Source organism: Hordeum vulgare, chromosome 4H (genome assembly GCF_904849725.1).
Source record: "Hordeum vulgare subsp. vulgare chromosome 4H, MorexV3_pseudomolecules_assembly, whole genome shotgun sequence".
Lineage (NCBI taxonomy): Eukaryota > Viridiplantae > Streptophyta > Magnoliopsida > Poales > Poaceae > Hordeum > Hordeum vulgare.
Genome location: NC_058521.1, coordinates 392,529,493 through 392,556,224, shown reverse-complemented (window position 1 = coordinate 392,556,224; position 26,732 = coordinate 392,529,493).

Genomic DNA, 26,732 nt, shown 5'->3' with positions numbered 1-26,732 from the left:
ATGGCGGGTTGTTTCATTGGAACCGTCCTTAGGAACCGAGTTCCGTGTATGTAATCCAAGACTAGATACTACCACATGCTGGGCCCTGAAATATGACCCCGCTCGGCCTATTAATCGCGTAGTACTCGGTCCAGGAGTTGCAAGTAGTTTCTGGTGTTTATAGTAATGCTGGAGGCCGTGCATGGTGCTGACCTGAGAGGTGGGCCGTGATGCGGTAGGCAGTGGCACGGTGTACGAAGTGGCACCCGGATGGTGGGCTTGGGAACCCTGCGCACATCGTTTGAGGCCGTGGCGGAAACCTCGGCCGGACTTCCGTACGGGTTACTCTCAGATAGGCGATAAACTTGGACTAGGTACTAGTGTGGTTAACGGTCGTGGCCGACTCCCTCGCTGGGCTTCCGCTTGAAGGTTTCCGAGGTGCATGACGTACACATGGCGATAAGTGGCGAGAGCGTGTGTGACGAAGTACACCCCTGCAGGGTTATGATTTATTCGAATAGCCGCGTCCGCGGATATGGACTACTTGGAGACATATGTTGTTCATAGATAACTTCAATGGCTACTCATAAAATTGCCAAGATAAGCGTGAGTGTTGTGGACGGCATCTCCGTATGGAGACGGAATGATTCCACGATAGTGTATTGTCGTGGTGTTAGTGGACTCGTGTGCGAGAAATCAAGTTGTCAAAATTATTTAAAAATGCAAGTGTCTAGCCACGAGTCAAATGCTGGCTTTCCGCATGAAACCCCACAATACCTTTTTGATACCTTGCATGAGTAGTTAGTTGTCCTAAAGTCTTGCTGAGTACCTTCGTACTCATGTTTGCTTAATAAATATTGTAGAGGTTGCTAATGACCCTAATGGAGGGTTCTTCGTAGACATCGACGACGACGAGTAGCTGGTGTCCCAGCTACGATCTGGCCCTACGTTGGTCTGTAGTATAGTCAGGCCATGTGCCTTCTAGTTGTCCTGTCTGTACTCAGACAGTTTATAACTCTTCCGCTCGCTTGTAACTGAATGACTGCTATTATGGGTCGTGATACCCTTAATGTGTAATATTATGTGTGTGGCTCTTCCGAGCCTCTTAAATAAAGCTTGTATGTTTATGGTTATATTGTGATGCCATCGATGTATCTATATATATTGGTATGCCATGCGTACGTGTGTCGTACTTGATATGTATGGGGTTCGATTACCTAGTCGTGAACTTTAGTAGCACTCCTTACGAGGAAATGCCCCTTTGTGATCCAATGAGCCTTGGTAGTTCGCTACTGCTCCGGACACATTGGTTGACCGACATGTGTCCTTCTTAGCTGCTGTGTCTGTCCCCTTTGGGGAAATGTCACGCGATGTAATGGAGTCCTTGTAGCTTGCTACGACTCGTCTACATTCGCTGATGACCGACACCTGCTTTGTTGGGTCATGTATGCCTGTCCTTGTGCGGTACTGCCACTTTGGTTTATGACTAGACATGTCGATCCGGGTTCTTTGACATTGGATTGCTAGCGACACTATCGCATACGTGAGTCAAAATACGCAAACGGTCCCGGCTAAGGTAAGGCTGCAGCCGTGGAGTTAACCGTGCGTGAGACCACAAAGGGATGCGATGTGTTACAGGCTGGATTCCTATGGCTTAGGATCGGGGTCCCGACATGAGACTTCTTGAAATATTTACTTGGGGTGCCTTGGGAATCCCGAAGCTTAATATTTTGTGTCTCCTTAATTCCTCTCATATCATGGTTTCACCTAAGTCTCAAAAACTTCATCCATACAAAACTTCAAAAGAACTCGTGTTTGCTTCTATCTAGTAACGAGAAATAAAATTGCATAGTGGACAAAAAGTGGATAGCTTTGCTTGATATTGGAGAACTAAAATATGAAAATAGTGGCTGCATTATGTAGAGTTAGAATATATTACAATATATTACAAATAGCGAGTGTGGAATAATTATAGTATGGTGTGCAGAATCATCCTCGACAATTAATGACGAGATCGGTAATCATTCTTGCAATTTTATATGAGCGAGAGGCATGAGCTAACATACTTTCCATACTTGGATCATATGAAATTATGATTGGACCTCTAGAAAGCATTCACAACTACTATAAATAATTAAGTAAGACCCAACCGTAACCTTAAGTATCAAGTCCTCTTTACTCCCATACGCGCACACTTCTCTTACTCGGGTGTAAGTTTCTGTCACACTCGCCACCCACTATAAGAGATTCTTGAACATATTGCAACACCCTCTAGTGTGGATCTTTCACGTGCGCGCCTCACAGAAAGCACCTTAGGACAACACCAAAATAAAACATACACTCAAACCGATCAAGATCATCAATCAAACCAAAGGGCAACATTGATCTACTCAATCATCATAGGATTGAAATCAATCATTGATTAATATTATGTGGCATGAAACACCATGTTCAAGTAGGGGATAACAGTCTGGTGTGGTAGAGTGGACCACTGAAAATACATGAGAAAAGCGATGAAGATGGTCATATTTCTGAAGACGATCACCGCGGCGATGGTTCCCCCGGTGACACTCTGGCGCCATGGGAAGAGAGGAGAGAGAGTACCCCCCCTTAGGACTCCTCCTCCGTGGATCCATGGGGATAGGTTCTCCCCTATGGTCCTTGGCCTCCATGGCTCCTGGAGGGGCTCGCCCCTCCGGGATTGGATCCCTCTATTTGTTTCTCTCCTGTTTTCTGTAATGTTTTCTCTCAAGATTGTTTTTTTATTGATATAGAGAGCTACGACGGAGGGACTTCTGATCTAGAGTACTTTCTAGAGGTTTCCATATTTATAGGATTTTTGGACGTTGGGATCACGCCAAGATGGCCCACAAGGTGCCCACTAGACATCATCCCACAACAGGGGTAGCTGGCACGGCCTGGTGTCTAGTGGGCACCAGGGGCCCCTTCTCTAGTGGTTCTTTGCTCTAGTACTTCTTTTTATCTCCAAAAAAATCGTCAAAAAGTTTTGTCCAATTTCGAGAACTTTTATTTCTGCACAAAAAACAACACCACAGTAGTTTTGCTAAAAACAACATCAGTCCGGGTTAGTTCTAAATAAATCATATGAAGTGCACAAAAATCATATAACAGTATTGTAAACATAGGCAAATATGGCTTGAATACTTCATAAATTATTTATACATTGGACACGTATCAGCTCCAGCTGAGTTGGCACGAGATCCACATGGGTTGCGATGTGTTGCACATTAGTTGGCAAGCAGGAGGCTTTTGTTGGAAATGTTGTGTGAGCAACTATGACAAGCTGTGGTGCCTCCTCCATGCTTATTAATTTGGGTTTTACAACTACCTTTTCTGTAATCCTTGCTAGTTCTTCTCCCTTCGTGCCCTTTGCAAATTTACAACCTTTTTTCTTTGAGGATCCTTTCCCTTAACAATAATTACTCCTTGAGGGCCAGTGCCCTTAATCAGTATAGTTGGCATGATCAACACTGCAGTTAGCAATGGAGGGACTTCACTTGAAGGTTCCATCAATGCTGTTTGCGCTAAATTTCATCTTTCCGTTTAGGTAAGTGCAAGTTATTCTTGAGCAATACGAGCCTTTTCTATTTTTTGGCCATTGGTGGAAGTGGCACGGGAACAGCCATAGTCTTGCTTTGTGGATGTGGAGGAGGTACAGTGATGCTATCCAACATATTTTTGTATGATGAGTTTGACCCAACAAATTCCAAGCCCTTTACTGCCTCCTTCATATCAAACTCTTGGTTTTCTGATTCAAGTATAATATCTTAATCAAGCTGCCTCTCGGATCTTCCAAATATGTTTCCAGACTCAATATTTGGCACATCTAGAGGTTTAGTGAATATGTCTTTCATTTTGTAGAGTTCCAACAAATTGATGTCCTCCCCTAGCACTGCCTCAATTTTTCTTCTTTGATTTTGAAACATCATCTTTCCAACACTATTTATCCATCCACTATTAAGCGTAGTGTTGTCATCAGTTGCTTTACTGTTGCTGTTGTCGTCAGTTGCCTTACGTCATCTTTCCTAGTCACTATTATCCTTCTGCCTGTTAGTGTTGGCACCAGTACGATGGCCACCACCATCACTGTCATCATCATCGTCATTCTTGTCTCTTTGTGGTCCTTCATCTAGTACTCCATCATCTTGTTATCGCTGTCGTTGTAATCATCATCATCATCATCATCATCTCCACTTCCTTAATCACCATTTTTAGTACCCTTCTTGCCCTTGTTTGTGGCATCACCATCCTCCTCTTGTTGTTCCTCCTCACCCTCATCGTGGCCATCAAAGTCTTCGCGGTCATCATGATCCTCTTTTGTTTTCTCTCGCTCCTCCCCCTCTTTGTCATCCTATTCCTCCTTCTCCTCATCATCCTCTTCCTCCTTCTTTTCATCATCCTTTTCCTCTTCCTCTTCACCATACTCTTCCTCCTCCTCTCCACCCTCCTCTACCTCCTCTTGTTCTAGCTCTTCTTTTGCAGTAACTTCATCTTCATCTGACTCATCATCTTATTCTTCATGGACCTTTGCTATTTGTTTTGTTTTTGCTCGACCGCCTCTCTTACTTCGCCCCCACGAGTTGTTTTTTTCTACCCCCGTTTGGCTCTGGAGATGGTACATCTTGTGGTTCCTCATCATCGATCTGACCAATACCTTCTATGAACTTGCCAAGCTGATGAGTCGTCGATTTTCATACCTCATGTAGTGATACGTCTCCAACTTATTGATAATTTACGAAGTATTTATGCCATGTTTTCCTATGTTTATAATACTTTAATATGGTTTTGATGCACTTTGTATGACTTATTTAGAACTAACCCAGAGTGACGATGTTTTCACCACAATTACCATGGTCTTGTTTTTGTGGAGAAAATGGAAGTTCTTAGAATCGCCCAAAACTTTTTTTATATTTTTTTGTAGGAAATAAGCAACATTGGTGCAAATAACCAACAGAGGGGAGCCACCTGTGGGCCACAAGCCAACAAGGCCCCCTAGGCCACGCCCTGATGGCTTGTGGGGACAACATGGTTCCATTTGGCATGATTCCAATGCTGAAAAATCCTATATATACCAGAAATCCGAGAAATAAAGAGAGAACTTATCCTCCGCCGTTGCAACTCTATGTATCGATGAAAAACCCATATGGATCCTTTCTAGTACCCTACTGAAGAGGGGAAATCATCTCTGGTGGCCATCTTCATGATCCCAGCGGAGGCCATGACGAGGAGGGAGTAGTTCACCCTCGGAGCTGACGGTATGTACCAGTAGCCATGTGTTCAACCTATCTCTCTCTCTCATGTTCTTGAGATGGCACGATCTTGACGTATCACGGGCCTTGTTAATCTAGTTCGATCATATGATGTTATTCCCTTGCTACCCTGTTGTGATGAATTGCATCTTTCCCTTTAAGATCTCGCTACATGTATGTCTTGCATGTGGATACCCGTAGTGACATTGGGGTATTCAAGTGAGCCATTTGATATATGTTATGGCACCAGCTTGCGGATTCTGGTGACCTTGGGGATCAATGCATACGGGTTTATTGCATGTTTTCATACCATGTTCTCCGATAGAAATCTTGGTTTGCTCCTTGAAGTTTTTTTGTGTTGGATTGAATATGATAGATCTGAAGTTATTTGATTCATGTCGCATAATGTACCACGAATACTTGAGGTGACATTGGAGTATCTAGGTGACATTAAGGTTGATTGATATGTATCATGGGTGTTATTCTAGTACGAACTCTAAGGCTGTTTGTGACACTTATAGGAATAGCTCAAAAGATTGATCATAAAGAATAACTTTGAGGTGGTTCTACTACCTACACCAATTTAATCTTATTTTTCTCTGCTAGATAGGAACTTTGGAGTGATTCTTTATTGCACATTGAGGTATGATCATATGATTCTACTATGTTAGCATTGTTGAGAGATTGCACTAGTGAAAGTATGAACCATAGGCCTTATTTCCAAGAATTTATACAATGTTTTGCTCATTGTTTTACACTTGCTACCTTGCTGTTTTAATATTTTCAGATTATAAAAACCTATATCTATCATCCATATTGCACTTGTATCACCAACTCTTCGCCGAACTAGTGCACCTATATAATTTGCCATTGTATTGGGTGTGTTGGGGACACAAGAGATTTGTTGTATTTGATTGTAGGGTTGTTTGAGAGAGACAATATTCATCCTACACCTCTCATAGATTGATAAACCTTAGGTCATCCACTTGAGATAAAATTTCTGCTTTCCTACAAAACTCTTCGCTTGTAGGCATGACATAGACTAGAAGAATAACGTTGTGTAGTAGACATCAAGCTCTTTTCTGGCTCCGTTGCCGGGAGGTGAGTGCTTGAAGGTATATCTTTATATATTGCAATTAAATATTTAAGTTTTTTCGTTAGTTTGGTTTTATAAAAGAAAACTACAAAAAATAGAGTTTAGATTGCCTCATTTGCTTCGCCTTTATAATGTCTTATGTGAAAATGATGGTTTGGAAAGTTATGCTCAATTGCTATAGGAAAACTTTACGAAAATGCTTAATGTGAAATCCTTGAATGATGAGCATGATAGCAATATTGTTTGTACGAATTCTCTCAATATCCATGTTGCTAATGATATGCAAAGCACAAGCTTAGGGATGCTATGTTTGATGAAGATGCTATTTTTAGTTCCCCAAGTTTTGATGAACAAATTTATTACGATGAAATCATGCCCCTATCAATGATGATTATTTGATGAAATCTATGCTATAAATAATAAGTATAACCATGAAACTTGTCATCATGATTTTAATTTTCACATATATTATATCAATATAGTATCTCATGATAGTTATTTTGTTGAATTTTCTCCCACTAGTATGAATGATAGGAATTTTGCTTGTGTGGTAGTAATAAAAATTCTATGCTTGTGCATCATGAAAAGAATGCTTATGTGATGTTTATATTGTTGAATTCCTTAATGATGCTACTGAAAATTATTATGAGGGAGGAACATATGCTTGTACGAATTGCAATAATATCAAGTTTCCTCCCTATGTTTTCAAAGTTTTGAAGTCATGCTTGTTTTGCCTTCCTATGCAAGTTGATTTTTGATACAATAAATTATTTTATTGCAAAATCCCTATGCATAGGAAGTCGGTTATACTTAAATGTTCTTGTCATGTGATTCATGATACTCTCTTGCATGTCTTAATTACTACTTTTTAAACGAGCATCATTGAAATCATCATGCCTAGCTAAATGGCATTAAATGAAAGCGCTTGTTGGGAGACAACCCAACACTTTTACTTTCTGTTTTTGTGTGTTCAAATGATTAAGCTACTGTGGTAATCATGTACTATAGCTTTTATTTCAATAAGGTGCCAAGTAAAGCCTTTGGGATAGTATGGATAGTTGCTTGTTTGATTCTATGCAAAAACAGAAACTTTTATGTTCAGTACATAATTTCTTTGATTTTAATGGAACGTAAAAAATTCTTAACTTTTGAAATAGTTTTTATATGAAAATTATATGCGTTTTCCTTATTTGTCAGAATGTTTAGAGTCACAAAAGTATGTTGTTCATTCAGATCTTCACAGACTATTCTGTTTTTCACACATTCTGTTTTGTATGCATAGTTTGCTTGTTTTACTGTTTTTATAGCTTATATTTAGTGATATAAATTATGGAAATAATAGAATATAATAGGTATTATGTGATCACAATTATGAATCTTGTCTTGACAGTACCAAAGTGAATGATCTATCTTTATTACACTAACCCCTCTCACGAAGTTCTGTTAGGTTTTGTTTGATTGAACTTTTCAAATTTTGGGTGAGATCACGATATGAGGTTAATAAGGAGCAGAAATATATTTCACTTGGAGCCATATTTTTATTGATCACATGATATGTGTTTTACCTAGAGCATCATTTTATTTAATTTTCCTTTGTTATATGTTCTTTATAATCTTGTTTTTCAATAAAAAGTTCCAAGAATTGCCTTTAGAATGCTTGAATTGCATGTGTGATGTGTGTTGTACAAAAACATAAACTTTTTCTCTAGTATTGGAGTTATCAGATATTACTGGAACCTGTAAATTTCTGAAATTTTTACACAGTGCTTTCATACAAATTTTGTATTATATCCTAAATTTTCAGAATTTTTGGAGATACAATAGTACATTTTTTAAATACATTGCTACGAACTATTCTCTTTGGACAGATTGGTGTCATAGTTTTGTTATCTACTTATCCTAGTTTTTTCATGGCTTATATTAGTCGATATAAATTGTGGAAATGATAGTATACGATATACCTAATGTTTGAAAATTATTATGGAACTTGTCTTGGCAGTACATTAAGTGTTGATTTATTCTTATGTGTGCTAACCTATCTCACAAGTTCTTTTCAAGTTTTGTGTGGATGAAGTTTTTGAGACTTAGGTGAAACCGAGACATGAGAGGATTGATAGAGATACAAAAGCATAAGCTTGGGGATGCCCAAGGCATCCCAAGTAAATATTTCAAGAAATCTCAAGTATCTAAGCTTGGGGATGCTACGGATCCCACTTCTCTTTGTCAATAAATATCGGTTAGCCTATGTTGAGCCTAAATTTTTATTTGTCCACATGATATGTGCTATTCTTGGAGTGCATTTTTATTTTTGTTTGTTATTTTAAATAAATATCAGATCTGAAAATCTCTATTGTGAGAGAGTCCTCACATAGATACTTAACTGTTTGACTATTCATTGATCTTCACTTATATCTTTTGAGAGTAGTTTGATTGTTTGCTCATGTGCTTCCCTTATATCCCAAGAGTAAATTAAGAATGAATGAAATATCATCAATCTGAAATTATCAATGTGCTATATGCTTAGTAGTAGTTTCACATTTGGTTCAGAAAGTAAAATCTATTGAAGTTTCACAACCACACATTGGTCCTATGAACAATTCATGAATGATTAGTATAAGAAAGAGAACTTTGACATACAAATATATTATCTTGGACATATTTTATGATTGTGAATAGCCATTAATAATTTTCAAACTTGATCAAATTGCTGAAGTTGGATAAGGAAGACAACATAATGGTTATGTTTGGGTATATTTGCATAGAAGTTATATTGTTATTGATCCTCCAACATGCGATGCTTGTTTAGAACCTTTTGCTAGCCAAAACTTCTTACCTAAGTAGGAATACTACTTGTGCATCGAAATACTTGAGCCATGTTTCTTCCATAGGAGTCCACCATACCTACCTATATATGGTATTTCACCACCATTTCAAGTAAATTTGCACTTGCCACCACTAAATCCTTCAAATAAAGATCCGTTTTGTGTGCCCGTACCGCTCGGAGTGACGGGGCGGTCATTATCTTCCATGCTAAGTGAGTTATTCTCAACATGACTGTTTATTCACTTGTCATTCCATAAGAGAGGCTAGTAAAAAGGATGCCCATTCCTGCATAATACAAAAATAATTAAACAAGAACCCCCTGTCGGCGTTCTCGGAATGGGGGTACCCAGACTTGCCTCCGTGTGGCCCAGGGCTGGCCCACTTTATCAAGCAAACCGATGGGCCCGACACCACCCAAGACAAGGCCCTCGCGAGGGGCCAAGCCTCGCGAGGATAAACATCATCAAGACCCGCAAGGGGCCTCCTGAGGACCCCTCCGGATCAGCGGATATTCTGAGGCGAGGCCCGGCCTCAGGAGTCAAAGATTACACAGAGGAAGGGCAAGCGAGCAGCGGACAGCTGGGTGGCGCAGTTTCCCCTTTAGTGCAAAGGGGGCAAGGACGTACCAGGGGTTCCCAAGGCATCTCCCAAAGGTTTCCATTCTGGTGCAACAAGATCATGGACGCCCGCCGGCAGGATGGACGTCATCCCTTAACCAGCCCCTCCAGCGCTGGCACCCACTTAATTTGCACGTGAAGACCACTTTTGGACAGGGGAAGCATGTTCCCGTGTCTCCCTTTCAAATTGTCCGCCTTCCCGCTAAAACGATAAGGGAAGAGGACTGGGGCCGCCACTATATATAGAGAGTAGGTTATTTCATAGAGGGGGATCTGATTCATTCGTTCACCCACTAGCACCACACAAAGCCACCGAGCCTCCGGAGGATCCCGAGCACTGTACTAGTTCATCCACCCACCTCCAAGAGAGGCAATCCACCAAAGGAGGAGTAGGGTATTACGCTTCTTAGCAGCCCGATCCTGGGTAAACTGCCGTGTTCTGTGTCTTCCTCACCATCGAGTGGGTTCTCTACCTTGTCCATCGAGAAGCAAGCTAGGTGAGGTGAGCCCGAGCGAGATCTTCGCACACGCCCCTGAGTTCGAATGTTTAGGGTTTTGTGGAGCTCGAAATCCGATGTTTGGCGCACTAGGTAGGGGGCGTGTCAAGGTCTTCACTCGGCTTCATCGTCCCTAAGCCCTGATACTCCGGTGGCCGGCGCCCAAAAAGCTTCCTCGAGCCTCGTCGAGCTGGCTTCTAACCGTCAAACCACGGTGCCCGGAAGCACGTGTACCAGCGTTACGGTACCACGCGGCTCGTTCTAGATCGTCAACATCGTCTTGTCCGCCGCAACCACCAGCTCCGCCCAGGCGCACGACGGCTGGGAGGCTCCCCGACATCCATGACGCGCCGCACCAACTTGGGGGACCTCAGAGCGCACGACGTGTTGGAGATGGCAAGCGAGATGCTCCACCAGCGACTGATGCAAGGGGGCTTCGACGCTTGGGCGGACCACATCATGGAGATGATCTCCATCGCCCAGAAGGCCATCCGACCCTACTCTTCTTCAAGACAGCAGGAGACAAGCACCGGGGGCACGCACCCCCTGCCGGCCCTTGGGCCTACATGCAGCGGGGCCCCACTGGCGTTGGACGACACCGAGAGAGATTCGTCACATGCCGCCCTCCACCTTGTCCTGATTCCGGCGGCAGGCCTCGAGGTGCAGCATGCCAGCAGCCGCTAGGGACGCGAAGGGAACGGCAGGACGTTCAATGCACACACCGGCGTGCATCACCAAGACCAGGACGGCCCCCGACAACCCGGGGCGGCCAGATGAGAGCGCTCCCTGAGGCGCATCCAACAGAAGGCGAAGGCGTCGGCACGGGCAAACTACGACGATGGAGACGTGCCAGGGTACCGAGAGAGGAGACTGCACCGAGTAATGCCAGGACCACCCAACACGGGCAACAGGAACAAGCGGCTTCGTGCGGAGGCCCATCGTAAGAAGAACTACGAGCGATGCGATCGAGGGGACCTACCCCACCACCGAGAGGGACCGCCACCGTTGCGCTGCTGAACGGCTTTGGAGGTCGATTGAACACCTACATGGAGCCTTACGTACCATGTTATGTAACACCACCTAACCCTACCGACGAGGAAGAGCCTCACGCGTCTACCCCAGGCGCCAACCCCTCTGAGGAGTGCGGAACGATCAGCGGGGCCCCCTTGAGCCACACCCTAGGCCCCCAATGGTGGAGCACTTGGCTCAAGAGGCGCGGGAAGGGAGGCTCCCCCAAGCCGCGGGGCGTGACGCCGGCACCCGCGACAACTACTGTGCTGGTGTGGGAACCGGGGGCCGGGCCTCACGAGGCACCCCTTGGGTGCGAAGGAGCTATGCGAGGTAATTTTTTGGTTCACTGTTCTAGGGGATGTCCGCTAGCCGCATGAGCCTCAGGTGTTCAAGGCATGCCTCTTCCCCTCGAATCATTTACGCATGCTTCCGTAACTTCTACTGCATTCATTCGACGATCTGACATCTTGCCTTGCTTGCATCTTTGGGCGATCTACCTCCCCGCTCGGGGGCTCTGGTCGGTGCGAGTCGCCGCGTCGCGGGACCTGGGGAGGCCCTGCGGCTCCCTAGGGCCACAATCAACAAGATTAAGTGGGGGACGCTTGAGCATCAAAAGGGGGGCCCTGAACATCGTGCCTGAGGAGCCTTACCGGTCATAAGGCTACCTGCCAACCTTGATGCCGTCCACGGACATTTGGTCATTATCAGGGGTGGCAGGGCTTGACACTGTAGCTGCAATCATCCATTCTGTCGCAAGCAACGGCGTTTGGGAAATGTGCGGGACCGGGTGTTGGCGACGCAGAGCCACTTGAGCGTTGAAAGGGGGCTCCTGAGCATCGAGCCTCATGAGCCTCACTGGTCACAAAGTTACTTGGCCACCCTGGTGCCATCCAGGCACATTTGGTCAGTATCAGGGGAGCCAGGACCTTGCCCCATGAGGCACCTCACGGCGGTAGGGAAATGTGCGGGACTCGGACCTGCCGATATAGAGCAATAGAAAAGCCCTCAACCAGTCTCAGGAGCAGGCGCGCCCAGGACCTGCATAAACCCATCGCACCTCTGCATCATCCTTCAATACTTTCGGAACCTACTTCATCCCGTGACACTCTCTCGTAATAACGAGCTGAGGTTGTATACGGCTAGGCCCCCCTGAGGACGCGGAAGGGGTCCATCCCACACCTAGTGGAAACCCTACGCTTCGCGCTGGGGAGAAGACGTCGGCAATCAACACAGTCCTCCAATGACTTCCGGAATCAGGCACCTATGACTCGGGGGTAGGGACACTCGCGAGGCCAAAGCGTCCTCGCGACCTCCCAGATACACCCCCACCGTGACACTCTCACGTAATAACGAGCCGAGGCTGTATACGCCCAGGGCCCCCCGAGGATGCGGATGGGGTCCCCCACGCCTAGTGGAAGCCCTATGCTCCGCGCTGGGGAGAAGACGGAGGAAATCAACTCAGTCCATCAATGACTATGCCCGCAGCTAGCAAGGAAACCCACATATTCCACCAATGACTATGCCAGCCTAGGTGTCGGACGTGGTGTTTGCTTGCTTTTTCTTGGATTTCGAACTATCTTCTACCGGACTTAAATCTGTCAATTTTAAAAGTTGATGTTTGAAAAACAAAAAGGGGGTGGAACTTTCTCTTGCGCTTTCTCGTTTCGCCAGTTTTGAAGCCTCTTTTTCTGGATGACATTTTCTGAGGAGCTGAACGCTCCGCACCGCACCTAGGGGCCAACGAGCAAAAGCAAGGACTTGCCGTCTGAGGGGCAAACATTTTCGGTGATCAACGACCGCTCGGGGGGTCCGGATCGAAGCACGATATCACCACAAAGAGTCTAAGAAGGGCCTCAGGGCGTCCTGGGGCGATGACCAAAGGAATGGGAAGAGGAAACACTCAAGCGCCAAAGGGGGCTCGTGGGCATCGAGCCTCTGGAGCTTTGCCGGTCATAAGGTGCGGGACCAGGGCCCGCAAACATAGAGTGCCAAAAGCGTCTCCACCCCATCCTACCTACAAAGCAGGAGCTACTCAAGAGGAGCTACGGAAGGGACCGACACAAACCCACGAGGTAAGTACCCCGCAAGCCCAGATGGGGGCCATCTAGTTTCGCGTCAAACTAACCATGAATTAAAACCACACGTACTAACGAAAGGATGCAGGGCCTAAGGACTAAGCCACGACTAAGGACGAGGCCATCGACCAAACGTGCAGCGGCGCAAACGATGCCTCGGGAGGATGGGACCTCATGACGGCCCTGACCGCCGCTGCCCCCGAGCAACGGCTGGGTCACCGGCGGGACCTATGTGTGGAAACCAAACCACGACAACTACCAGCAAGCAAGCCATCGATTCAGGAGAAAAAGGAAAAAGAGAAAACGACAAAGGTAATAACACAAAAGCTTAACGCCCGACAGGGTAGAGTTTTTGATCCAACATCGCGCGAGAAGGTAAGCACAAGCTGGGGGACGCCTAAGGGGAGAGGTCGTCGGTGCTACCCTTGGCGACCGCAGGCTCGGCATCGAAGCCCTCCTCCTCACTAGATACGGGCACCCGGACGTACCGCTCCACTAGGACGTCCACGTGTAGGCAGACTTCGTCCCGGAGAAGACGACGGAACTCAGCGGGCGCCGGCTCGATGACGCGCTGTAGGTCAAGCTGCGGGACAAGGCGGCGCAAGTATGAGAAGACGAGCATCAAGACAAGGACCAGAAGCTTGCGCGTGTCGGACGCGCTGTCCTCCTCCACACGGGAGACGCCAGCCTCCAGCGTCTCCACCACCTTCTAGAAGAAGGCGAGGTAGCCCCCGTCGGTTCTCACATTCGGCGGCGCCGGGGCATCTCCCACGAACTGGCGCGTCGCGCCTGCCGCCGATGCCCTCGAACTATCTGGCGCGCTGGGACGCCATCATCCGTGCATACACCGCCTCGTCCCGGGCGGCCTGAACGGCGTCGGTCGCCTCCTGGACCTACTGCTGCAGCAACGCCAGCTCCGCCTTGGCCTCTGCCTCGCCCTGGCGGGCGGCCTCGGCGCTCTCGATCTGGGCCCACAGCCCCTCCACCTCCTCCTGAAGCTCACCTAGCTTGGGTTTCTTGGCGGTGGGTACACTGGAGAAGAGTAGAGATCAACCACAAAGCAGCGGATGGGATAACCAGGAAAAGAGGTGCAGACGAGGGACTTACTCATCGGCCAGAGCCCAGCAGCGACGGATACGTGGACACCCCGAGGGCCCTCCGCCGCTGCTCCCGGGAGTGGATGGGGGCGCGGACCGAGCCAAGCGCTTCCCCTTGCCAGGTTCTCCTCCCGGAGACACCATGGAAGACAGGGAAACAAAGAGGAGAGCAGGTTTTTCTCGATGGAGCAAAAGGAATCAGAGAGGAAGTTCAAGATTGCGGTGCCTCCCCCTTGACGGGGGCGGGTCAGATTTATAGGCGAGCCGCGGCCACCAAGCTTCGTGGGAGCACAAGCGTTGTGCGCCCCTCGGGTGCTGATACATCCAAAACGTATCTATAATTTTTGATGGTTTCATGCTACTTTTATGCTTTTGATAATTGTTTTATATTAAGTTTATAATTTATTTGGACTAACCTACTAATAGTTGCAAAAGTGTACAATGTTCTTGTTTTACACTTTGATGTGTAGGAACTATCAAAAATAGAAGAGGAAACCTTGTAGGAGTGGGACTCTGACTTTCCTGAAATCTGTCCCCCTACAGATTTTAGAGATCGTCCTTTTGCACCTCGATGATGAAGTCAAATGGAAACATAATACATGCAAAAGTTGTGGGTAATTTTATGCTGATAATTCTAGAAATAAGATTCGGCCTATTTGTAGTTTGGACACTCCAGCAAAGGCCGTTTTACTCAAGGACAAATATCTGATTACAAGATTACGAGAATCGGTGACGTGATTGAGTCCAACTCTTACCATATTAGATGGGTTTGGCCAATCCACGACTTGGGGACCTTATTAGGGCCGGTAGGGGTTCCTAGGAAGGTTCTATAGGTGCCCAAGAGTCCTCGTATCAAAGGGGCGTCCATCGGAGGACCAAGGATGATCGTGCCGACTCATATAAGGAGAGGAAAAACCTGATTTCTGTAGAGCCACCAAGAGCTATGAGATTTCCTCCTCCTAGGCAGCCACATTGTGGTGTAGAACCACCTCCATACCAGCACCATCTCCAAGGAAGAAGGGGGGCCTAGGGCCGTGGCCGCCGCCTCCTCTCCGGGATGCACCTCTCCATCAACCTCTTGCTCAGCATGGCCATGTGTGAGTAGTCTCCCACGGGGCTAAGGTCTTCTACGTGTAGCTATGTGGTCATCTCTCTCCCATGATGTGAGCTTGATTGTGATCAGAGGCTATGTTAATGGCTATGTTAAACTAGGGTGATCCCATGATGTTTGCTCTTCTTCTATGTATTGGATTGATATACTTACATGATCTTATCTAGTATAATCCCCGAGACCATGGTGGCAGCGGTCTATTGGACATGGATTAGAAGAATATTTTCATGAGTGATTTCCTCTTTTCTGAATTGATTGAAGATAGAGAGTCTCTTGGTGCTTGTCTTTGACTATCCTTGAGATATGTTGTGGTGATTGTGGTACTATCTTTGGATGGCCGCGGTGACATTGGAAAATCCATAGATGAGAACTACGAACTCTGAGGTGTGCTGTTGTAGCCCTACATAATTATCGTCCTCTCTTGATCACAAAGGAACGACCTCCAAGTACGTCTCCATTGCATGTTTTAGTGAAAATATCATGTGATTAGACTATGTTCATGTTGTTGGGAGTTGCCACTAGTGAAAGTATGAAGCCTAGGCCTTGGTTTCCACCATTGAACACCGTTTACTTTCAGTTTTGTTTCATGTTTGCTTTCTGCCATTTTTATTTCAGATTTACAATACCTTGTTTTACCAGCCATATCACTTGCCTTTTAACATCTCTTCGCCGAACTAGTGCACCTATGCAACTGACAATTGTATTAGGTGTGTTGGGGACACAAGAGACTTCTTGTATCTTAATTGCAGGGTTGCTTGAGAGAGACCATCTTCAACCTCTACTTCCCTGAGTTCGATAAACCTTAGGTCATCCACTTGAGGGAAATTGCTGCTGTCCTACAAACTTATGTGCTTGGAGGCCCAACATAGTGTACAAGAATAGAAGCGTGCGTAGACATCAAGTTATTTCTGGTGCCATTGCCGGGGAGGTGAGTGCTTGAAGGTATATCTTTAGATCTTCCAATTAAACCTTTCGTTTCTTGTCTTTATTTTCACTAGTTAGGCTTAATGGAAATCAACAAAAATATGAGAGAGCTTTATAAACTTTATCTTGAACTAGGACATGAAGTGTTTGAGGAGAAAATTGAAAAACCTATGGAACTTTATTATTTGCATAACAATTATGATGGTCGCAATGTTATTAGTATGCTTCCTTTGAATATCAATATTGCTAATGACATGGAAAGCTCTAATCTTGGAGATGACGGGTTTGATGAACATGATATTTTTAGTCCCCCAACTTTTGAGGAGAAAATTTTCTTTGATGATACTATGCTTCCTATATATGATGAATGTTAGATTTTTAGTCCACCTACTATAGAGGATAAATTTTATTATGATTATGATATGCCTCCTAAAAATGATGATTACCATGATGATAATGATTTCTTTACTCTCACTATTCCTCATAAGAAATTTTTTGCTTATAAGAAGATTAATGACACTTTTATGCTTTTGGATCATGGAAATAATGCCTTATGTGATACTTATATTGTTGAGTTTATTCATGATCCCACTGAAAATTATTATGAGAAGGGAACATATGCTTATAGATATTCCAATAATATCAAGTTCCCTCTCTTTATGTTGAAGGTTTTGAAGCTGCACTTGTTTTGCCTTCCTATGCTTATTGCTTTGTGCTTCAATGAATTATTCTATTGCAATATTCCTATGCATAGGAAGCAAGTCAGACTTAAATTTGTTTGGTATTTGCTTCTTGATGCTCTCTTTTGTTCTACAACTCTTATTCCTACGAGAGCATCATTAAAATCTTAAGCCTATCTTTATGGCTATAAAGAAAGAGCTCTAGGGAGACAACCCTTGTTATCTTCACTTTGAGTTTTTACTTTTAGTTTTTAGTGGTATTGATGTCTGTTACTACTGTAGCAACATCATTGTATCTTTATTTTTAAGATTTGTGCCAAGTTTTAGCCTCTGATTCCAAGAAAGTTCAAAAATTATGACATGCTGTCGAGAAACACATTATGTCTGCTTGACGGAAAACTTCGCAACAAATTACCAGTTCATCTTTTTGATATGAATTGTGTTGACAGTATGCTCTATATAATTGTCATTCTGCCATCTGTTCTGAGTTTTTTGATTTGAGTTGCAGAAGTGCCCCTAAAAAATTATTTACTACCTGATGTTCTGAGTTTTGAGTTTTCATTGTTTTGCAAATCTTAAGCTTGCTTTTTATTTGCAAAAACCTTTTGGAAATCTTGAGAAACAGTAGCTCTTCCTTAAAATCTTTATTTCGAGTAGAGAATAAATTATTTTATTATGGGCACTAACCACTCTAATCAACTTATGATGAGTTTCGTATGAAGGGAGTTTTGAACTATGCGATGGAAGATGATGAAAGAAGACCCAGGAGTGTCAAGCGCTCAAGCTTAGGGATGCCCCCATGCACCCCAAGAAATATTCAAGGAGACTCAAGTGTCTACGCTTGGGGATGCCACATGCATCCCCTTCTCCATCAACAATCATCAATTCGTCCTTCTCCATACTATATTTTTATCACTTCATATGTTACGTGCTATGCTTGGAAGCGTCCCGCTCTTTACTTTTTAGTTTGTTTTAGTTTTGCTTGCTGGTCATAAATAAGTTACATCCTATCATTCTTATTTGGGATAGAGACACGCTCCGTTTTAATTGCCTAGCATACTCCCGTTTTCACTCTTATTGTTCTATGAGTGTTCACTTTTTGCTAGTACTACGTCTAGCTCTTGTTTTCCACCCATATTTTGTTTAGAACTTGTTAGTTTGCTTGAGTTATATATGATTATCTCTATGGTCTTGAATTAATATTATCTTTGAGAGTTGTTTTAAGAAAGTTGATTGGTGTTGGAAAAGAGTAAAATATTTCATGCTTATAGTGGTGCAATAGGAAGCTTGTTTAGATTGTGGCTTAGACTTTAACATGTCATGTTAGATATTATCCTAATCATATGCTTAGTAGTTATTGATGTAGCATGACTTGTCTCAAATAGCTAAGAGTGCTTAATGTGCAATTGAAAGAATCATGTGTTGTTTTTATCACATCGAAGCATAATATTGTGATATTCTCCTTTACTGCTTCATTTGGGTTGACTTGGCGCATGCTCACACCATGTTATGAGTACAAACCAGTCACCTCTAGCATCTATGATAATTTAGTTTTTGACTTGTAATATTATTTATGCTTTGATTAATATTGTTTTGTCGCTATGCATGATTATGGCCGTTATTTCTCTCTTAGTTGGTCGCTCCCAGTCTCTTGCTACCCTCCACCCGTACTGAGTATGAGCTCTACTCGTGCATACAACTCCGAAAAAACAAAGTTTGCCAAATGTGTCCACCATACCTACCTACATGTGGTATTTAACCGCCAGTCCAAGTAAATTTGTCATGTGCTACCTTTAATACTTTCGAAATTATTCTTTTTTTGTGCCTCTGTTTTAGATCATGAGGAAGTAGTAGATAATTCATGAACTTCTCATAATACACAAGCTTTATCTTGGGTTTGCATGTATAATCTGTGAACCCCTAATACGAGGAGGGACTGGCATGAGTGCACCGAGCTCATAAAAGATAATAGCAACAAACAAAACCTCCTTCACGCATTGTTCATGAGAAATCAGAATAGTGATAAACAAAGAAGACTAAGGGGATGTGATCGTCCCCACTTTGGGAGGCGTTCCTCAAAACTTGTCGAGCATGAGAAGTTTTGGGCTATCTGCTAGCATTCGTTGATGAATTATGCACCTCCCAAAAGCTTGTTTTACAATCTTATTGATTTCAAGAATCTCTAAAAGCTCTAGCACATGAGTAATCCCTCCTTCCCTCTGCAAAGGGTCTTTCTTTTACTTTTATGTTGAGTCTTCATCTTCTACTTTATGCACCAATTAAGAAATCATAGTTGTCATTCTGAGTATAATGTGCATAGTCCCAAAATTTATTATTGATTGATTCATGATTATGTTATTACTTGTTCTCAAATGATTTGTATCTAGTCACCACTTGAACTTCAAAGGTGTCCTGGCATTTATGTTTTGCCCCACTCTTAAGGACAAGGGAAATACAACTTTGCTATGTTTTCTTTATGATCAAAACAAATGTATAACTTTCAAGTGCATTATTATTCATGATCTTTTGTTTGTGTTACTTTTCATGTTGCAACATGGTTGCTAATTTTCATTGTTAGAATTATATATATCATGCCTTTCTTTAGAGTGTTATGATCTCAGCTTACAAATGCTTTTACAAATGTGATGATCAAGATTATGTTGGTAGAATGTCACCTCAAAAAATATTTTGTTTTTATTGTTTCATCTACTCGAGGGCGAGTAGGAATTAAGCTTGGGGATGTTGATACGTCCAAAACGTATCTATAATTTTTGATGGTTTCATGCTACTTTTATGCTTTTGATAAATTTTTTTATATTAAGTTTATGATTTATTTGGACTAACCTACTAATAGTTGCAAAAGTGCACAATGTTCTTGTTTTACACTTTGATGTGTAAGAACTATCAAAAATAGAAGACGAAACCTTGTTGGAGTGGGACTCTGACTTTCCTGAAATCTTCCCCCTACAGATTTTAGAGATCGTTTCTTTGTGCCTCGAAGATGACGTTAAATGGAAAATAATAGATGCGAAAGTTATGGGGAATTTTATGCTGATAATTCTAGACATAAAATTCGGCCCATTTGTAGCTTGGATGCTCCAGCAAAGCCCGTTTTACTGGAGGACAAACATCTAATTATAGGATTACGGGAATCGGTGACGTGATTGAGTCAACCTCTTACCATATTAGATGGATTCGGCCAAGCCACAACTTGGGAACCTCATTAGGGTTGAGAGGGGTTCCTAAGATGGTTCTAGAGGTGCCCAAGAGCCCTTGGATCAAAGGGGCATCCATCAGAGGGCCAAGAATGATCGTCCCGACTCATATAAAGAGAGGAACAACCTGATTTCTGTAGAGCCACCAAGAGCTATGAGATTTCCTCCTCCCGGGAAGCCGCCTTGGGGTGGAGAACCACCTCCATACCAACACCATCTCCAAGGATGAAGGGGGGCCAAGGCCCGTGGCCGCCGCCGTGGCCGCCTTCTCCTCTCCAGGCTGCACCTCTCCATCAACCTCTTGCTCACCATGGCCATGTGTGAGTAGTCTCCCTCGGGGCTGAGGTCTTCTACATGTAGCTATGAGGTCATGTCCCTCTTACATGATGTGATCTTGATTGTGAGCATAGGCTATGTTAATCTAGGGTGATCCCATGATGTTTCCTCTTCTTCTATGTATTGGATTGATGTACTTACTTGATCTTATCTAGTATAATCCCTGAGACCATGGTGACAAGGGTCTATTGGACATGGATTAGAAGAATATTTTCATGAGTGATTTCCTCTTTTGTGAACTGATTGAATATTGAGAGTCTCCTGGTGTTTGTCTTTGACTATCCTTGAGATATGTTGTGGTGATTGTGGTACTCTTTTTGGATGGCCGCGGTGACATTGGGAACTCCATAGATGAGAACTGCGAACTCTGAGGTGTGCTTTTGTAGCCCTACATAATTCTCGTTCTCTCTTGATCACAAAGGAACAACCTCTAGTACGTATCCATTGCATGTTTTAGTGGAAATATCATGTGATTAGACTATGTTAATGTTGTTGGGAGTTGCCACTAGTGAAAGTATGAAGCCTAGGCCTTGTTTTCCACCATTGAACACTGTTTAGTTTCAGTTTTGTTTCATGTTTGCTTGCTGCCATTTTTATTTAAGATTTACAATACCTTGTTTTACCATCCATATCACTTGCCTTTTAACATCTCTTCGCCAAACTAGTGCACCTATACAACTGACAATTGTATCAGGTGTTTTGGGGACACAAGAGACTTCTTGTATCTTAATTGCAGGGTTGTTTGAGAGAGACCATCTTCAACCTCTACTTTCTTGAGTTCAATAAACCTTAAGTCATCCACTTGAGGGAAACTGCTGCTTTCCTACAAACCTCTACGCTTGGAGGCCCAACATAGTCTACAAGAATAGAAGCGTGCATAGACATCAGGTGGCGCGAGGAGGCCTGCCGCCATGTCACCTCAGCTATCAACCGAGCGGTCACGTCCGTGAGAGCCGTTGGGCGTGGACCGGTCATGCTGATGTCATTAATAAATAACAATGATGGTCGGTGTGTCTCTTGGAGATCATGCTATCGTGGCCTGCTACGCCCCGGGCGCCTCGGGGAACGAGAGCACGATCTCCAAGAGACGCGCCGACTATCCTTGTTATTCATTAATGGCATCGGCGTGACCGGCCCACGCCCTTGCCGCACGGCAGCTGGGCACGTGAATCGCCTGGCCCGCAGGCAATTATGGCCCGCGACGCTTCGGGCCGTCCCGGAGGCTTCACCCAGAAGCCAACCGAGAGCGCCTTGGGCCCACGGGCTACTGTCGGTGTTCTTGGAATGGGGGTACCCAGACTTTCCTGCCTGCGGCCCAGGGCTGGCCCACTTCATCAAGCAAACCGACGGGCCCGACACGACACAAGACAAGGCCCTCGCGAGGGGCCAAGCCTTGCGAGGATGAACATCATCAAGACCCATAGGGGGCCTCCCGAGGACCCCTCCGGAGCAGTGGATATTCCGAGGCGAGAACCGACCTCAAGAATCAGAGATGACGCAGAGGAAGGACAAGAGAGCAGCGGACAACGGGGCGACGCAGTTTCCCCTTTAGTGCAAAGGGGGCAAGGACGTACGAGGGCTTCCCAAGGCATCTCCTAAAGGTTTCCATTCTGGTGCAACAAGACCATGGCCGCCTGCTGGGAGGACGGACTTCATCTCTGAACGAGCCCCTGCAGCTCTAGCAGCCACTTTGTAGGCGAAGACCACTTTTGGATAGGGGAAGTATGTTCCCCTGCCCCCCTTCGAAATTGGCCTTTCTGGGGTCCCTTCTCGCCGAAATGATAAGGGAAGAGGACCAGGGCCGCCACTACATATAGAGAGTAGGTTATTTCGTAGAGGGGTATCCGATTCTTTCGTTCACCCACTAGCACCACACAAAGTCACCCAGCCTACGGAGGCTCCCGATCACTGTACTAGTTCATCCACCCACCTCCAAGAGAGGCAATCAACCAAAGCAGGAGTAGGGTATTACGCTTCTCAGCGGCCCGAACCAAGGTAAACTGTCGCGTTCTGTGTCTTCCTCACCATCGAGTGGGTTCTCTACCTTGTCCATCGAGCAGCGAGCTAGGTGAGGTGAGCCCGAGAGAGATCTTCGCAAACGCCCCTGAGTTTGAATCTTTAGGGTTTTCGGGAGTTCGAAATCGGACACCCTCCTAGAAAGTTGATTGTTTGGAGGGCACACGTGGATACGACTAGCCATGGAATGTGATTGATTGGTGGAGGGGGAGTAAAATTAAATTCTGTTTGAGAACCACCAATAATGTGGTTAGCATGGAAGATATTGAAATCTCTTGTTGCAAAATTGACAGGAAAGGCACACCACCCAAAATTACATATTCATCTCTGTTTCGAAACAATGAGCTCTCGCACCTCTGCAAATCCGTGCTTCCCTCTGCGAAGGGACAATCTATTTACTTTCATGTTACTTACTTTTCATGTCGAGTCAACTTCTTATTCCAACCCCAATCTATTAGTTGGCAAGCATCATGTGGTGGGGAAACATCTAAACATATATATCCACTCAAATACATTTGATCATGATTCATTATTGTTGACAATTATCCTTATGATAAATATGTCTGGAGGTGAAACATTACGCCCCTATCTTTCTGTGTGTTCAATGGATGTTATTTATTCTAAAAAATGCTTTGAGTATTAGCAATCATAGAAGACTATATGATAATTGAGTATGTGTAGCTCTTACTTAGACTTGATGATGCATTGAAATTCTTTGATGACTAAGAACATATGATGTTGAGTTTCAAGAGAATGCATTGTTTGAACCATGACAAGTGAATTAATTCCTACTCAACCATGATGATTTTTATGAAAAATATGCTGGTTATGATTCTAGAAAAGGTGATTGGAATTATCATTTATCAAGCTTATATACTATGCTAGCATTCACACTTCATAAATTATTTCTTTTATCATTGACCTACTCGAGGACGAGTAGGAATTAAGCTAGGGGATTCTGATACGTCTCCAACATATCGATAATTTATGAACTATGCATGCAATGTTTGCCTATGTTTACAATACTTTTATATGGTTTTGATGCGCTTTATATGATTTATTTAGAACTAACCCGGACTGACGCTATTTTTAGCACAATTACCATGGTCTTGTTTTTGTGCCGAAAATGAAAGTTCTCAGAATCGGCCGAAACTTTTTATAATTTCTTCTGGGGCAAATAAGAAATATTGGAGTGAAGAACCATTAGAGGGGAGCCACCTGTGGGACACAAGCCAACAGGGCGCCCCTAGGCCAAACCCTGATGGCTTGTGGGGCCCACGTGGCTCCGTTTGGCGTGATTCCAATGCTGAAAAATCCTACATATACCAGAATGCCGAAAATAAAGAGAGAACTTCCGCTCCGCCGTCGTAACTCTCTGCATCGACGAAAAACCCATGTGGAGCCTTTCCGGTACCTTGTCAGAGAGGGGAAATCATCTTCAGCGACCATCTTCATCATCCGTGCGGAGGCCATGACGACGAGGGAGTATTTCACCCTCGAGGGTGAGGGTATGTACGAGTAGCTATGTTTTCAATCTCCCTCTCTCGCTTGTGTTTTGAGATGGCATTATCTTGATGTATCATGGGCCTTGTTAATCTAGTTGGATCATATGATGTTATTACCCTCCTACCTTGTCGTGATGAATTGAATATTTCCCTTTAAGATTTCGTTATGTTGGATTGAATATAATGGTTTGAGAACACTTGATGTATTTCTTGCATGCGGATACCCGTAGGGACATTGGGGTATTCAAGTGATTCACTTGATATATCTTATGTCATCAACTTGCAGATTCCAGTGACCTTGGGGATCTATGCATAGGGGTTGATTGCACGTTTTCATACTATGTTCTCTGATAGAAATCTTGGGGTGCTCCTTGAAATTCTTTGTGTTGGATTGAATATGATAGATCCGAAACTGTTTGATGCATGTAGCATAATTTACCCACGGATACGTGAGGTGACATTGGAGTATCTAGGTGACATTAGGGTTGATTGATATGTGTCATGGGTGTTATTCTAGTATGAAAACTAGGGCTGTTTGTGACACTTATAGGAATAACCTAAAAGATTAATCAAAAAGAATAACTTTAAGGTGGTTCTACTACCTACACCATTTTCATCCTATTGTTCTCCGCTAGATATGAACTTTGGAGTGATTCTTTGTTGCACACTGAGGGATGACAATATGATTCTACTATGTTAGCATTCTTGAGAGATTGCACTAGTGAAAGTATGAACCATAGGCCTTATTTCCAAGCATTTATACAACGTTTTGCTCGCTCTTGTACACTTTCTACCTTGCTGTTTTTGTACTTTCAGATTATAAAAACATATATCTATCATCCATATTGCACTTGTATCACCTTCTCTTCGTCGAACTAGTGCACCTATACAATTTGCCATTGTGTTGGGTGTGTTGGGGGACATAAGAGTTTTCTTGTATTTGATTGCAGGGTTGTTTGAGAGATACCATCTTCATCCTACACCTCCTACAAATTGATAAACCTTAGGTCATCCACTTGTGGGAAAATTGCTACTCTCCTACAAAACTCTGTGCTTGGAGGCCTAACATATTTTACGAGAATAAAGTTGTGTTGTACACATCATGTACCAACTTTAGAATCTTCACCCTTTTGTGCAACACAGAAGTAGCCAAAGACAAAAGAACTGCTTATTCCTCTGTAGATGCGCAACTACCTAAATGATGTGTAGCAACCACATACACTAGAAGGTGCTACTAATAGCCATTAACTGGCTATATACTTCTAATATGCGTGTAAATATAGATTTAAAAACATGCCAACTACACAAGGGGAGTGATGCCAAATGATGTGATGTTTTGTGCAAATAAAGGAAAGTTTGAGTGTAACCTTGTGCAAAAACTATACATAACTAAAAAATATTGCAGTAATACCATGTCATAAAGTATCCTTGTGCAACTATATCCAAGTGAGGCAATTGGATCATACTTTTTCAATATGACTCAACTTTTATTCTTCACACAATACATGAGCGTGAACCTAGGCATATAGGTGGAATGGAATATGTTGGTAGGTATCAAAGGGGTAATAAGTGGAGAAGATAGTCTCACATCAACTAGGCATACCAACGGGCTATGGAGATGCCCGTCGATAGATATTGATGCAAGGAGTAGGGATTGCCATGTTGATGCACTAGAGCTATAAGTGTATGAAAGCTAAACTGAACTGAATATGGTGTGCATCCAACTTGCTTTATCATGAAGACCTCGGACTTTTGAGGAATCCCATCATCGAAATATACAAGCCAAGTTTATGAAAAAGTGATTCCCACTAGCATATGAATGGTACAACATGAGACTTTATATGAAAAACAAGGTGCCACTTTGAGGCACAAGTGTGATAATGGACAGTAGAAAAGTACGTTTTATTTTTCCCCTCATTCATTTATTATTATTATGGTGGGATCATTTGGCCTCCCCCATTTTATTTCCGCACTAGGACAACGCTCTAATAATGATGATCGTCACACTTTTATTTACTTACAACTCAATATGAAGACTGATAGGACTATATGACTCTGTATGAATGCATGTGGTGGTGTACCATGATGTGCAAAGATCTAGCATTACATGTATAAAAAATATGATGAACGGTGGCTTTCTGACATATACTATGTCTGCTCTTTATGATCATGCTAAGCAATACGATGATGAATGAACTAGTCCTGTGAAGTGACGATGGAATTTGCATGGAAATATATCTTGAAATGGCTATAGAAATGCCATGATAGGTAGGTATGGTGGTTGTTTTGAGGAATACATAATTAGGCTTATGTGCAATAGAGCGTGTCATGTCATGGGGTTTGGATGCACCGGCGAAAGTTGCACCAATCCTTGAGGTGAGAATAGGCAATGCACAATACCGAAGAGGCTAGCGAATATGAGGAGGTGAGATTGTGTATGTCCATGGTATCACATTAGTCATGAAGAACCCATGCACTTA